General features: G+C 41.8%; 1 protein-coding gene across 1 annotated transcript in view; it reads right to left on the bottom strand.

Annotated features, from left to right (window-relative positions):
• LYST (lysosomal trafficking regulator) overlaps nucleotides 1–12,583 on the bottom strand; it is a 93,760-nt gene extending 81,177 nt beyond the window's left edge. The window contains 1 exon segment of the mRNA XM_068400050.1: nucleotides 12,495–12,583. The gene's annotated coding sequence lies outside the window, so the exon portion shown is untranslated.
• Nucleotides 12,584–13,006: the final 423 nt, after the last annotated feature.

The following is a 13,006-nucleotide window of genomic DNA, read 5'->3' as shown; positions in this document are numbered from 1 at the left end:
CATTGTACAATCCAGTTATTTCTGGCCTCCAGTTCAAAACTTGTAGCCCTTTTACCCATTCTCTAAAATAAAGTATATGGGAATAGGAGTCACCACTGGCCAATGAATGCTACATTTACTTTATACAGTATTCATTCAATTTAGCAAATACTTGTCCCAGCCTCATTGCTTGTACTTCACATTAATGCTCTGGAGAACATTCCTGTGACCTCTTCCATGATTTTAACATTAATACGATTATTTCAACAATTACTTTATATCACATTTACTTCAGGGTTAAACTTCTAGTTTAAGCTCAAGCTTCTGTTAGTAGAGGCCAACAGGCATAATGAAGAGCACTGGCAGGTTACTGACACTAAGGCACTCCATAACAGGCTTTTGCAATTGTGGCACAGATTGCTGGGTTTATTACAGAAACTAAGTTTCTCTTGTTATTAGCAGACACCAAGTTTGATTGCCTTCTGTTTCAAGGAATTTGTCAACAATAAAACTAAAGGAATACTACGATTAATTCCTCTGTGCAAACTGGAGAAGGAAAAGAAAGAGTGTGAGAGAGCACCATAGAGAAATACTTAACTTGCACAAAACTGGAACATATCCTATAGTGCTGCTTGAGGTCTGTACTTGGTGGTGAAATGCAAGTAAAGACTCAAACTAATGTGTCACTGAAATCAGCATTCTTCCTTTTCTGTCCTTTTGATATTCAAAACTTTCAAGAGGCTAGAAACAAATACCCAGCTGACATTGCCAAAATGGGTTACGCAGCAGGAGCAACACACAAGCCTTTAAGAGAACAGGTACCTGCAATTCAAGCAGAGCATCAGCAGAAAGCCTGAGAGCTTTGATGCCTTGTTTTACCAATGCAAGGCAATCAGCCAAAAGCATAGCTTATAAAAGGCAGTGAACATTTGCTAACCACCCAACAACTCTGATAGTCAAAACATGAGCAAACAAGAACAAAACCAAGACACTTCAGATTTGGTTCATTCTCAAAACAGACATACCACACAACACTCCAGGTCTACAGAAGACCTCCTGCTTACTCTTTATTTCCAACCACTTTCTGCTCTGTCCTTTGCTATTATTTAACTATCTGGGGTTACAGAAGCAGACAACCTGTTAAAATATACTAAGGCAGTGTTGCTCCAGCCATTAGGCTGCACATGAAAAGCAACCTCTTAACGTACAGAATTTATCATAAGACTGCAGGTAGATGTCAGTTTTCTCGGCACAGTTCTACTTCTGACCAAGTCCTTTATTTCATTAAGGATTTGAGTAACTAGGTTTTAGTCTTCTGTGCAATCTGCTAGATCAATATTATTTCCAGCCAAGTTATTTGGAGTCTCTCTCTCCCCAGAATAAAGAAAAAAGTGAAAAATAAAAGTGCTTAGTACTTTTGGATAAATAACACATGCACCATTCTTTTAACTAACCAGGGAAAAGTGTTTCAAGTTCACAAGATGGTAAATAAGTATTATTTTAATGAACACTGAAAAGTATGTTGAGACCTTCAGAGCAATGGTGTTGCTGTATATACAAGTGTGTTCACGTATGTATAATCCTACTAATGCCACTTTCATTTAAAATCAAAAGTATATTTAACTCCCACCTCACCTATGTTGGATGCTTGTCTTGCAATACCCGAAGTCTGAGAGTCCTGCTTCTACAAGTATCTTAAGCCTCCTATAAGTATGTCATCTATTTATGTTCTGCTGCCTAGGTATCAAAACAAAACTCAATCTGTGAAGCTCAGTGCTTATACAAGCTTGGAATTGAAAAATTTCTACTACTAAGTGGATGTGAAAGCATTATATCTTACACTGAAAAAAATACAGAATTTTAAGGAATCATTATCTGTGGTTTCTGAAAAAAACAGTCCTTAAAGAAATAAAAATATTAGTTTTCCTATTGCGTATGGTCAGGAAACACTGTGACATGGATGGCTAAACTAGCCATTCCTGTTGTAGAATACGAATGCCAAGGAAAAAAGCAAAGAAGATCAAACAAATGCTTTGCTAGATTTCGCCAAATTAAAGAAACAGGCACTTTCCAAAATACCTGTCAAATATATATATAAACAAGTCAGCAAACCTGTAAGTAGCAAACACACCCAAGGCTACAGGCACCAAGAGATATACAAAGTGGCATTACATGTACAGGCAGGTCAACTTCTCAGAAACAGTTTCAGAGATGTCATTCTTCTGACTGAGACCCCCAGACCTGTGGTGCACCACCCTGAATGTGAGGTAAGTGAAGGAAAAAGAACCAAACCCTTCCTTACCCCCAAATTATTATTTGCCATGTATTTTCAGGCCTCAGTGCTTTTTGACAGTTAGAAATTAAACTCATGGGTAATTTCTCTATGCACAAAGTTTGTTCCAGACAACACTTCCCAAACACGGCCCACGTATTTTTTCAAAGGTAACTTAAAATGCATTTGCTAGCGTTTAATCTGGTTCCTGTGATATATTCTGACCCGTAAGTGTTTAAGTCTGCTCTTCCCAACAACAGGACTTTTTCTGGAATCTTGCTTTTCTCTAGCATAATTATGATTAACAATCTGAACAAATGATAGAAGCACAACTCAAAGTGTAACAGATTACTATATATAATATTCTTGTTTACATACAACTAAAAAAAGTCCAATTTACCCACAATTCAGTTTTCCTGTTCTACAGTTTCCAAAGTGTGATTGTAGGACATTACTTCCATTAAATGAACTCTGATTCACACCCTAAGTATTTCCACTGTGTGCTAACCTAATGGTGCTGAAGTGCATAAGCTTGTCCTACAAGGCCAATGGAGACTATCAACTCAAGAGAGCAAGTTTCTGATTTATTAGCTGCCACTGACTTATAAAAAGACTGTAACTAGTAGCAGCACACAGGGGACTGGAAACCGAGGCAAGTTATAATAAACCGCATTAAGAAGATTAACCAAACAGGGACTACCAAAACCAGAAGAGAACTTGGCAAGAAAAGAGCAGGTGATACAAGATCTGAGTGCCCTAAAAGGAAACCAGCTCATGTGCAAACTAATTGCAGACTTTTCCACATATAAGCCATGCACCAGAGATCTACAAATAAAATTGAGCATTCGCAGCTTGCACGATGTTTTAGGTCTGTAATTCCAAAGGTTAAAACCTTAATCATTATCATTATAATGAATATTCTACTTCTGACACCCATCATGATGAAGCTACTGGTAAAACTTAGGATTTCAGCAACAGCCATAGCCTACCAGGGCCTCACAATTCAGGGAGAGAACACACAGCAAAGTCTACTGGAGTATGGTAGAGGCCAAGCTACATATTACTCAAACCTAGCAAGCTTTAGAGAACGAGAGGGCTAACGTACTCCTCTCATCCTAGTTCCTCGAGTGTTAGTTGCCCTCACTCACACATCTGCAAGCTAATATCCTCTGGAACATGGACAACAGCTTTCCATGTCTTACATGAAATCCCTAACATAATTCAGTATAGCAACTTTACTTAATTTAGTTAATTGTTCTACTTTGTCAGGAGAATCATTTTTAAGAAAATCTCATTAAGGTCTATGCAGTGACTTTTGATGCAGCTTTTGGTGCATAATAAGCTACCAAAACATTCACAGCAGTGAAACTCAAACAGCATTTAATCAACATTTAAGTTAAACTACAGCTTCTTGTCCTACCTGATTGTGAAGCATTCGTGTCATGATTTGTTCTTCATAATTTTAAAGTCTATTTGCAAAAAACTAATTTGTATTACCTGTTTAACTCATGACAAGACTTTTACAAGTAGAGTTTATTATGTTGCTGTAATTTCAAGATGCTTAAAAAGCAAATTTGTTACACTTAAGCATGTTTGCTGGTGCTATATGTGTTAATACTTACTTCTTGGAAAATACTATTACCTTGTGGACTACAATTAAGTGTCAACTGTCTACTCGTACAATAAGCATTATCAAAAACTTCAAATACAGGTACCATAATGTAAGGAAAGGGAAAGGAAAATCTGTTGGCAGAAAAATAGCACATTTTAATGTTTTAGTTTTATGTCTTGTCCTATGTAGATTTCCACATACAAATACCTACTTGATATATCTGACTCCTATTTGGAAAAAATATTAAATGAGATTAAGATTTTTAAGGTCTTTAGCGCAAAGTTTTAAGAAATGTTCACTGTAATAGTGACCAATGCAAGCTGTCATAATGGAACAGAGCAATGCAACACCAACTGTGTGCTAAGAAGGCGGCACCAGAGATTACGTGATCAATGCTAGGGAAGTTCTTGCTAAAATTCAGCAGGTTGCTATCAGGTTCTGCCTTGAGCTACGAAGATCTGTATCCCCTTTACAAATTACCAGATTATCAACAATTTCCTCCTTTTGAGTCTGGATGAATCACCAAGACAGAGATAATGACAAAGAATCCCATAGGCTAGCCACATATTATACAAGTGCTTTGGGACAGCTTCTCAACACAACATGGAATTTTATTTAGTCATCAAACAACATGAAACACCTGTGAATGCATTCTTGTTAAGCCTGAAATCAAGTTGAAAGATGAGAGATGATTCATCTACAAGATAAAAAGTACAGCACTAATGAAAGACAGGCTTTCAGACAACCACCTACACTCAAGTAATGCATTAACCCTGAACATACAATATGCTTGTTTATGCTTAGCTTGTGGTCTTATACTATCCAAAGTCAGTAACTACAATATAGTTGTTAGCCACATTAAATTCAATCCAGTTTATTTAAAATTTGCATATTTCAGACCAGTGCATCCAGGTACAGAGAATAAGCATTCCTTAGAATAGGCATGGGGAAAGCTGGGGGCCTTCAGAGACAGTCATTGCAACATTAACTATGTTAGAAACAAATATGCTTGCTATCATGGGAACCAGCTAAAATGTACTGAAGGCAAAGAATACCAAGCAGTTACCAATACCATGGAAATGCTAGACAAGCTTTGTTAGTATAGATGAAGACAAGGGTCTGTTCCAGATCTTATCTGAAGTGCTAGGGGACACCACCTGTAAGAAACACATAGTACTAGAGAAAGGAACTGAAATATTCCACCACAAGACAGAATCTATGTAGGAAATAAGCTATGAAAGACCAGTAAGTTCTTCCAAAAGAAAATTAAAGGATGAAGATCTGTAAAATATTCAGCAGTGAAAAGGCTGAAACGGTACAGCTCCCAAGAGAGCCTTGTTCTGAACACTACTTAAAGAGTGAGAACAAGTTCTTCCCCAAAGTAGAATATATACAGTTAACCCTCTTAAATATCTTCTTCCAAGCTTGAGGTTTGATACTTACTCCCAAAACAGACTAGAAAGCAAGCCTTGACATACATGGTTGCATAGTCATGGCTAATGACTAACTCTAAAGATCAAGACTAACCTCCACAGACTCTGTAGAGCAAAATGGAAGAAGCCATCTACTACAGAAGGTAAGTCAGAAGATCAGAGCCTCTCCAGTAGAGAGCCTACATAGACCAGCCCTGCAAGACCAGACTGACTTTGTGAATACCCTCTTACATCAATCTGCTGTACAGCAGGTAGTGTGGTCTCTGGTACAACGGGGAAAAACGCTGTAGTCTAAGCAAGTATGCAGACCACACTGCATCTACCTGGAGATTACTTTAAACAACAAATGTACCACTCAAATTGTGAGCTGGAGGACCATACAAATCTTTTTGTAATTTATAAGATTATAAATTTTGATTGCACTAGTACTCAGAGAAATAGAAGAGGCAAAAAAAAGTGAGGCAGTATCTTGAAGCAGTCTTGCTGAAGGGATATGAATGAGTAAAGGCTATTCCTGAAACTGAAAGCATAGTAGTTAGAGGATTAGCACTAGAAAGTGCTTAAGATAAATTTTGGCATTATGTAAAGTACCCACCAAGAGCAGATAACTACGAGGGGAAGGTCAATGATCAGAGTTAAAAAAAAAAAAAGGTCATTAACGGGCAGAAGACTAATTCTGCTTCTGTGACTTTAAAACTGGTCAGTGAAGTCCATATTTTCTATCAGTAATCAGATGCAGACAAGACAGCAGGTAGCAATTCTGAAGGTGGTATTAAAAAAAAAAATTCATTTACCTAAAGGTCTGAGAGTTTCCTACACTGTTATTCCTGTTAAGCTCAGTCTGCCAGCTTCTTTACAAAGAGCAAACAGCTTTGGTTGCGTTAGGGAAGCAGACCCTGTACTTCTCCCAGGCTTTACAGCAAAGAAGTATTTGTTCCAGCTGAACTTACCCCTCTTGCACTGAACTGGCCCCCAAAGACCCAGTCAACAATCAAGAGAACTACAGGACTCACATAACATCTCACTTCAGGTAGTTTTTCTCCCCTGGGAATGCAAATAAGGAACAGCTAGGATTTTTATTGTATTCTTGAAGTCTAAACAGCACTCGGCAGAATTAGTCAAGCAGTATAGATGCCAGAGAAACTACAATCAATAATTATACTTAATTTCATATAATAACAACTAAGAGTATGAAGTTTCTCAGTATATCTATTACTAGATAGACAAATATTTAAGAAAATCCTGAACCACTGGAGAAAATACTAAATCCATCCTCGATGCAAAAAAATATGCAAACTTTATGTTTAAGAAGTCCCCAAATTATAAACATCCATCACACATGTACACACAAACAAGATTTCACGCTGCCGAGAGACAGTTGGGGAGATGAATGAAGTGTACCAGATGAAGACTACATACACAGCCAAGCAGTATTTTCAGAAACCAAACATCATACGATAATTTTTTTCTGCAAATGCTAGGGATTTAGCGGGACTCCAATAATCAAATTGGCTTTGTAACAGAAGTAAATTAGGCTTCTAAAAATAGTTCTAGATTCATTAGAAGTACCTTCTGGAGTTGAAGAGACCCCACACACAGCATTTCATCTATATATCCAGACACAAAGGAAATCTTGTTTTCCTTTGTTCTTTTGTTAATTGAAACCTACAAACAAAGAATGAAGACTGTGTAGTTTCAGAGACTTAAAGCCCCCCCTTATAACTGAAAGATGCAAGGAATACAAAGATAAATATGTACCTCAGGCAGCACAAAAAGTTTTACAGTTAGGGGCTTTTGCTTTGTTTTCTCTATAGCAAGTCATAAGAATGTTTGCTCTCAGTTCTTCAGAATTAAGATTAAGGTCTCTTGTCTCCCAGTAGGAAGAGAATAGGAAGGCAAGATCTACATTTTTCAGTTAATTTTAAGACTATTTCAGTGTCTGTTTGAATTTTTGAGTGAAAACTGGACAAATTTCAACTCTTGAAATATTATAATGAAAGCATATTGCTGGACTTTATCAGTTCCTGCAATACAATTATGAACTATCAGGAATAGTTGCTTAAGTAGTGAATATTTTCCTAACTAATTCACTCTTTTCCAGAATTAAGACATTGAGAACTATTCATCCCTTCAGACTGCTGTTTCTGTTATTCATTCCTCATCTGGTTAATACACTAAAGCCAAATCAAATCAGTTGCTTACTGAGGTTAACAGATCTAGTTAGATGCTTTTTTGCCATTTATCCCCACCAAGAACACAAATCTTCAGTAAATGCCTCCACAGTACTAGAGAGGAACAGCTGAAGTCAGGCATTTGTTGAAATAAAACTGGACAAAGTTAACACCAGTTTTAATGCTTCCAATGAAGCCTTGCATTTGGCACTACCTGACAGTAATTCCTTCTTATATTTCACCTTCCCAGTTTTCTCTTGGGAAAGCAGAAAGGTTTTTCTCTATTGTCAGAAGGCTGAAGAACCACAAACTCTCTCACCTCATGTTTAGTGCTTCATGCTCCCACACTTTTCCATGGAGCATGGTGATGCTTTTAACTGAAGTCAGGCAGCTCAACTTTCTGGGTGCAGGAAAAGAGCGCTAAGAATGCCTAAACACGAGGACTAGCTGAGATTGTCAGATGCTTGCTCAACCACTCCAACGCAGATACAGCCTAACATGCACTAGTCTTCCACCATCTTTTGCAAACCACCATTCATCACTTTTCCCCTCCACTTCCCACCTTTCAAAGTACACAAAAGCGCAAACAAGCTCTTTCACAACGTAAGTGAGAGTAATTCTCACAGTACCTCAACTCCACGTGGCTCAAAAACCCTATACGAACACAAGAGTCACAAGGCAACCCCCAGATGCATGCAATGAACTACACAAGCTCAGAAGTGCAGAAGACAACCCTTTCAGTCCTTATCCAAAGTGTGGCCACTGCGAAATCCCACCCACAGTAACAGCAGGCAGCAGTGAGGCTAAGAAATAAAGTCAGAGAAGCAGAACAGTGGAAGCCCTGTTTTTCTGTAACACACCAAAACCACAAAATACCTGAGCTACAAAAGATGAAAGATTAAATGTGCAGTGGTGACTAAAAAAGCTAGTGAAACTTCAGAGAAATATCCAGAACGAAAATACAACAGAAGTTGCAGCACTTACAGGTACCAAGATATAGCACTATTCCAGGACTTCACTACATTGATGACAGCATTACACAGCTATCCCTTCTTCAACATACATAAGCTAACAAATTTTGCATTTAATTTTGTTCCGTCTTGCTCTCACACTCAGAATCAGATTTGAGCTATATCTGCACACAGAGCACAGAGTAGTTACCTAAAAATCACACTAGCAAGACTCACACTTCTACTCTAATAGTTAGTACCAAAACAAACTGACTTCCCAGAAAAAAAATGGGATTTTAATCAGACTCCAGGCTGCAAACATGAACCATAAGGAGATAATAGCTTAGAGAAAGAAAAACCTCAAGACTGCACATAGCATCTTTTCCTCTTTCCCTTCCCCTTCGCACATTCCACTATCACTTCTGTACTGAGTGTTTTATCTGAAAGCAAAACATTCCCTTGCACCAATTTCAACAAGTCCCAAAAGACATGTTCAAATGCAAGACCTGAATCTGAACAGAGGAAAAGAAAATCTGGATCTAGTGCATACTGTGCTGCTTTATTAGATCCTCTCAAATGACCGTGATAGCTGAAGCAGACACACTGTTGAGTCTAAGCAAAAGCCCCCACCTCCTGTGGGGCAGCTAGGGTACAGCAGTTAGGTAAGACAGCTCAGCCCACCTGACAACTCATGACTAGCACGAAGGTGTTTCTGTTCCTCCCCAGCAACTCTTCCCTTCCTCTTCCTCCAGCATTGCGCTCATCCAATTCCTTCTCGATGTGACTCATCTCCACAGGTTTGCAGAAGACTAGTTTTTTTCAGCTGGATTTTTTTTGTTGTTGCTGAATTGCCATGTTGAGGGATCAGGCAGTTGTCACTACCAGCAAAGGGAAGAAGGGAGGAGGGAGATCTCCCCCTTGAGCAGTAACAAGCTGCTCGATAAGCTTAGCCAGCTCAGATAAATCAGTCCAGGTGACAGAACAGAAGCAACCACAGATCTCTTCTACTTGATCTTGTCCCAGTCTAAAAATGGGTATATCATCTCCAGATCAGTGCTATCACAGGATCTGATAGCTCTGATGACACCAGCTCAATTACTTGATACTACCTAAAGGTCTATGAATCTTCATCAAGCAATAATTTGCCAGAGTAACTGACATACTCACAACCATCTCTGAACTGGAAAAGAAAGCAAGAGTCAAAGTAATCCCAGACATATATATATATATGAGACAGAGAGAGAGAGCGCGAGAGCCCTCCCTCCACTGCATATTACAGTCCTTTTCCAACATTATAATCCAATTTTTCAACAAACATAACAAAAAAGATGACCTTAAAGTTGAATCAACTACATGAAGTAGTGACATCTCAGGCAACAGCTACTACAGTTCTTCACTAAGAAAGCCCACGGAGCCTGACATCTCCAAAAGGAATAAAATAGATATTAGTGAGGTCATGTCAATGACAGCTGTTCACGCCAAAGAACTTAAATTCACCCGCAGAGGACAAGCAAGCATGTTCTGGACAGCAAGCGCTTCCTAGTGCGACAGAATCCTCTTACAAAATAATCATTTCACCCTACGTTCCCTCTGCACCCTTCTGCCTGCAAAAGACGAGTATCAAAACCAGTTTTGCTTCACAATTCCTCTGCGTGCAATGTTATCTTATTTGAAAAGAGACCATCATGACAATGGCAAAATTCTTCAAATACAAATGAAATTAGATTCCTGCACAAGCTGCAAGGGTGTATAATTGTATATTAATAAGGATGCACCATGGTCTATTAAAGACAACACTGACAATAAAATCACAGAACTGATAGCTTCCTGAAGCGTTTGTTCATATCTCATAGTATTTGTTTACACTTTTTGAGCTTAACTGTAAAGAGAATTATATATAAGCAGCAACTTACTTTTAGTAAGTGCTAAGAATGTGGTTTCTCTTTTCTAATGTTTGCATATCAAGTATCTTACTTTCCAACAGATCCTATGCTATTGTTCAAGGTGCTTACAGTCTTTTTTTATTGTCTTAAACTGCACTAAAAACTGATGTGGAAGCACAGGAAAAACCTTCCAGGGACTAAGAGAAAGGAGGAAGCAAAAGAAGCACTTAAGAAGAATCTTAATGTAGTGTTTACTAAACTAACAGAAAAACTTCTTACAATTAAACATTTTTAATGCAAAGCTGTCTTTGAGTACAGTAAAAAAACTAACAGAGGAAGGAGAGAAGCAAAGCAGAAAGGAGTGACATTAAAAAAAGCTCCTCGGAGGAAATCTGCATACAGTCTTACAAACCAAGTGACTGACTTCCTGAGATCTCATTTACTATTAACTTTGGTTTTAGAAGTGAGGCACTGAAAGCTACTTGCTCTTAGCTTTCAAGGTTCTCTGTCCAAAGCACAATGAGGAAGAAAGAGTAAAACTAAAATACCCTAGAAAAAGCTGGTTTTTTTCTTATCTATGACAATATAGGAAAGCATTGTCATTCTTCATTCACTCTATTTTAAACGTCCACCAGAAACTCTCAGAGGCACTAAACTACAGATTTTCTAAGGTATCCAAGAGAATACTTTCTCCTTTGCACTACTGGTCTGTGAGCCTACAGTTAAAGGCAAAAAGGAGACGCAGAGTATTTTCCTGACTCCTTAGCGTGCTGTAATCCTGTTATGATAAAAGCTCCATGCAGACATGGTCTCTTGTCCAAGCAAGCAAATTCAGATCCTTCAGGATCTTCCTTCAGGAAAAGTTAAGTGTTCCAGACATCTTTTTCTGCTACCTAGCATAAGATTATGATACACACTACTAAAACAGATCTCCTTGCTGGTTTTTCTGCCAAAGGTTGTCCCACCACCTCACAGGCAACTGTATGATTCTGTTAGTGACACAAGCTTATGGATTCATGTGGCATTACAACTAAAAAGGAAAAAAAAAAAAGTCTCCCATGCAGATTTTCTTCTCTAGCCAGTTCCCATTTATAACCCCATTCAGATGCTTTTCCAGCTCCTAGGCCACCACATTCAGTCATCTGATCCTCTTTCCAAATTTCTTCAATTGCTCTGCTTTCTCTTACACAAGAAGTTTTATTCTCACTTCCAGCGATGCACCTGCTTTCCCTGCCTTCTCTCTCACTGTACAGGTAAGTAAAAGGCAGCTCTTTAGTTCATTTGGGCATACGAGGTAATGTCCAATTCTTAGATTTTTTTTTTTTTCCTCAGAAAAGTATCTTCACACATCCTCCCCAGGCTCATAGAGCATCTAGAAGAGTTCTCATTGCTCCTCTGTCCAGTCCTTTTAATAGGTTAAAAAAAAAAAAAAGCAGCACAGTTCAGGTGCTGCAGTGCTGTCACTGTTGCGTTCCACGTCCACCAATGTTATCGCGTTTCCGCGAACAGCCCACATTTGCTTTTCTTCAATTGTTATCTCCCATCGTCAACAAACGCCTTGTTGACGGCGAGGCTTTGTGCTCCGGTTTTGCACAAACGCATCGCAAAGCGCGGCCCGCCGTAACGCGGGGCTCACAGCATCCCGGTAACACGGGGACGAACGGAAAACAGCCCCGCACACACCGCCTGGACACGCACACGGGGCGTTAAATGTCGCCTTTCGGTAAAAGCGGAGGCCACAAGTTCGGAAAAAGCACTCCTGGAGCGAAACTGCCTCGTATGAAGCCACGAAACGCACGGAGCCAGCCCCGACTCCCGCCCCTGCGAAACGCGCGGGCCCTGAGCGCGTACCCACCCCTCCCGCCGCCGCCGGCACCCACCGTGGCCCGGTCCCCGCCCCGGGGAGCGGGCAGGGCCCCGCCTGCGCCACCGGCAGCCGCTTGTTCCGCTTCCCACAGCCTCCGCCGGCGCGCCCGCCAAGCTGCCCTGAGCCACCAGCGGGCATCTTCACGCGACCGAGGCGGCAGGCGCCGGGTGACAGCCCGGCCCACGCACCGCGTCTCCCGGCGCCGGCCTCGGCCCGCAGCGGGGCACCCCCTCGCCGAAACCCGCAGCAAGGCCTGCGCCCGCCGAGCTGCCCGCCTGCCTCCCTGCAACCCGAAGCCGGAGGCAGCGGTGCCCACCCCACCCTTACCCGCTCCTCGCCCCGCCGGAGCCGGCGCTTCCAGCCGCCCGCTCCGCTCTTATCCCGCTGACAGCGTTCCTGCAGCCCATGGCGGGAGGGCCCTGCCCGGCCCGGCCCCGCCGCGCCGCCCGCCCCCGTCGCTCGGGCAACGCAGCGCCCGCCCCGCCCCGCCTCTCGCCCCACCTGCCTCTTCCGCTCCCGCCGCCGCCGCCCCGCCAGCACCGGCGCGCGGGTGGGCAGCGGGCGGTATCACGCGCGCACCCCCAGCCAATCGGCGCCGGCGCCGGGCCGAGCGGGGGGCGGGGAATCCCTCTGGGCGGGGCCTGCTTTCCCCGGGCTGCCTCTCACCCGCCGCGCCTCGCCCCGTCGCCGCGCCGGGCCCCGCCCACCCCCGCCACGCTCCACCCCCAGCGGCCCGGGCGGCGGGTGAGAGGCGCCGGGGCGGCGGCGGCCGGCAGTGCTCGGCTGCCGCAGCGGGCTGGCGGGGGCCGTGCCGCCGCTGGCGGGGGAAGGGGACTCCT

This window comes from Nyctibius grandis, chromosome 1, assembly GCF_013368605.1.
Source record: "Nyctibius grandis isolate bNycGra1 chromosome 1, bNycGra1.pri, whole genome shotgun sequence".
In the NCBI taxonomy this organism is placed as follows: domain Eukaryota; kingdom Metazoa; phylum Chordata; class Aves; order Nyctibiiformes; family Nyctibiidae; genus Nyctibius; species Nyctibius grandis.
The sequence above is the reverse complement of the archived record's forward strand: the minus strand, read 5'-3'. Positions and strand labels throughout refer to the sequence as shown.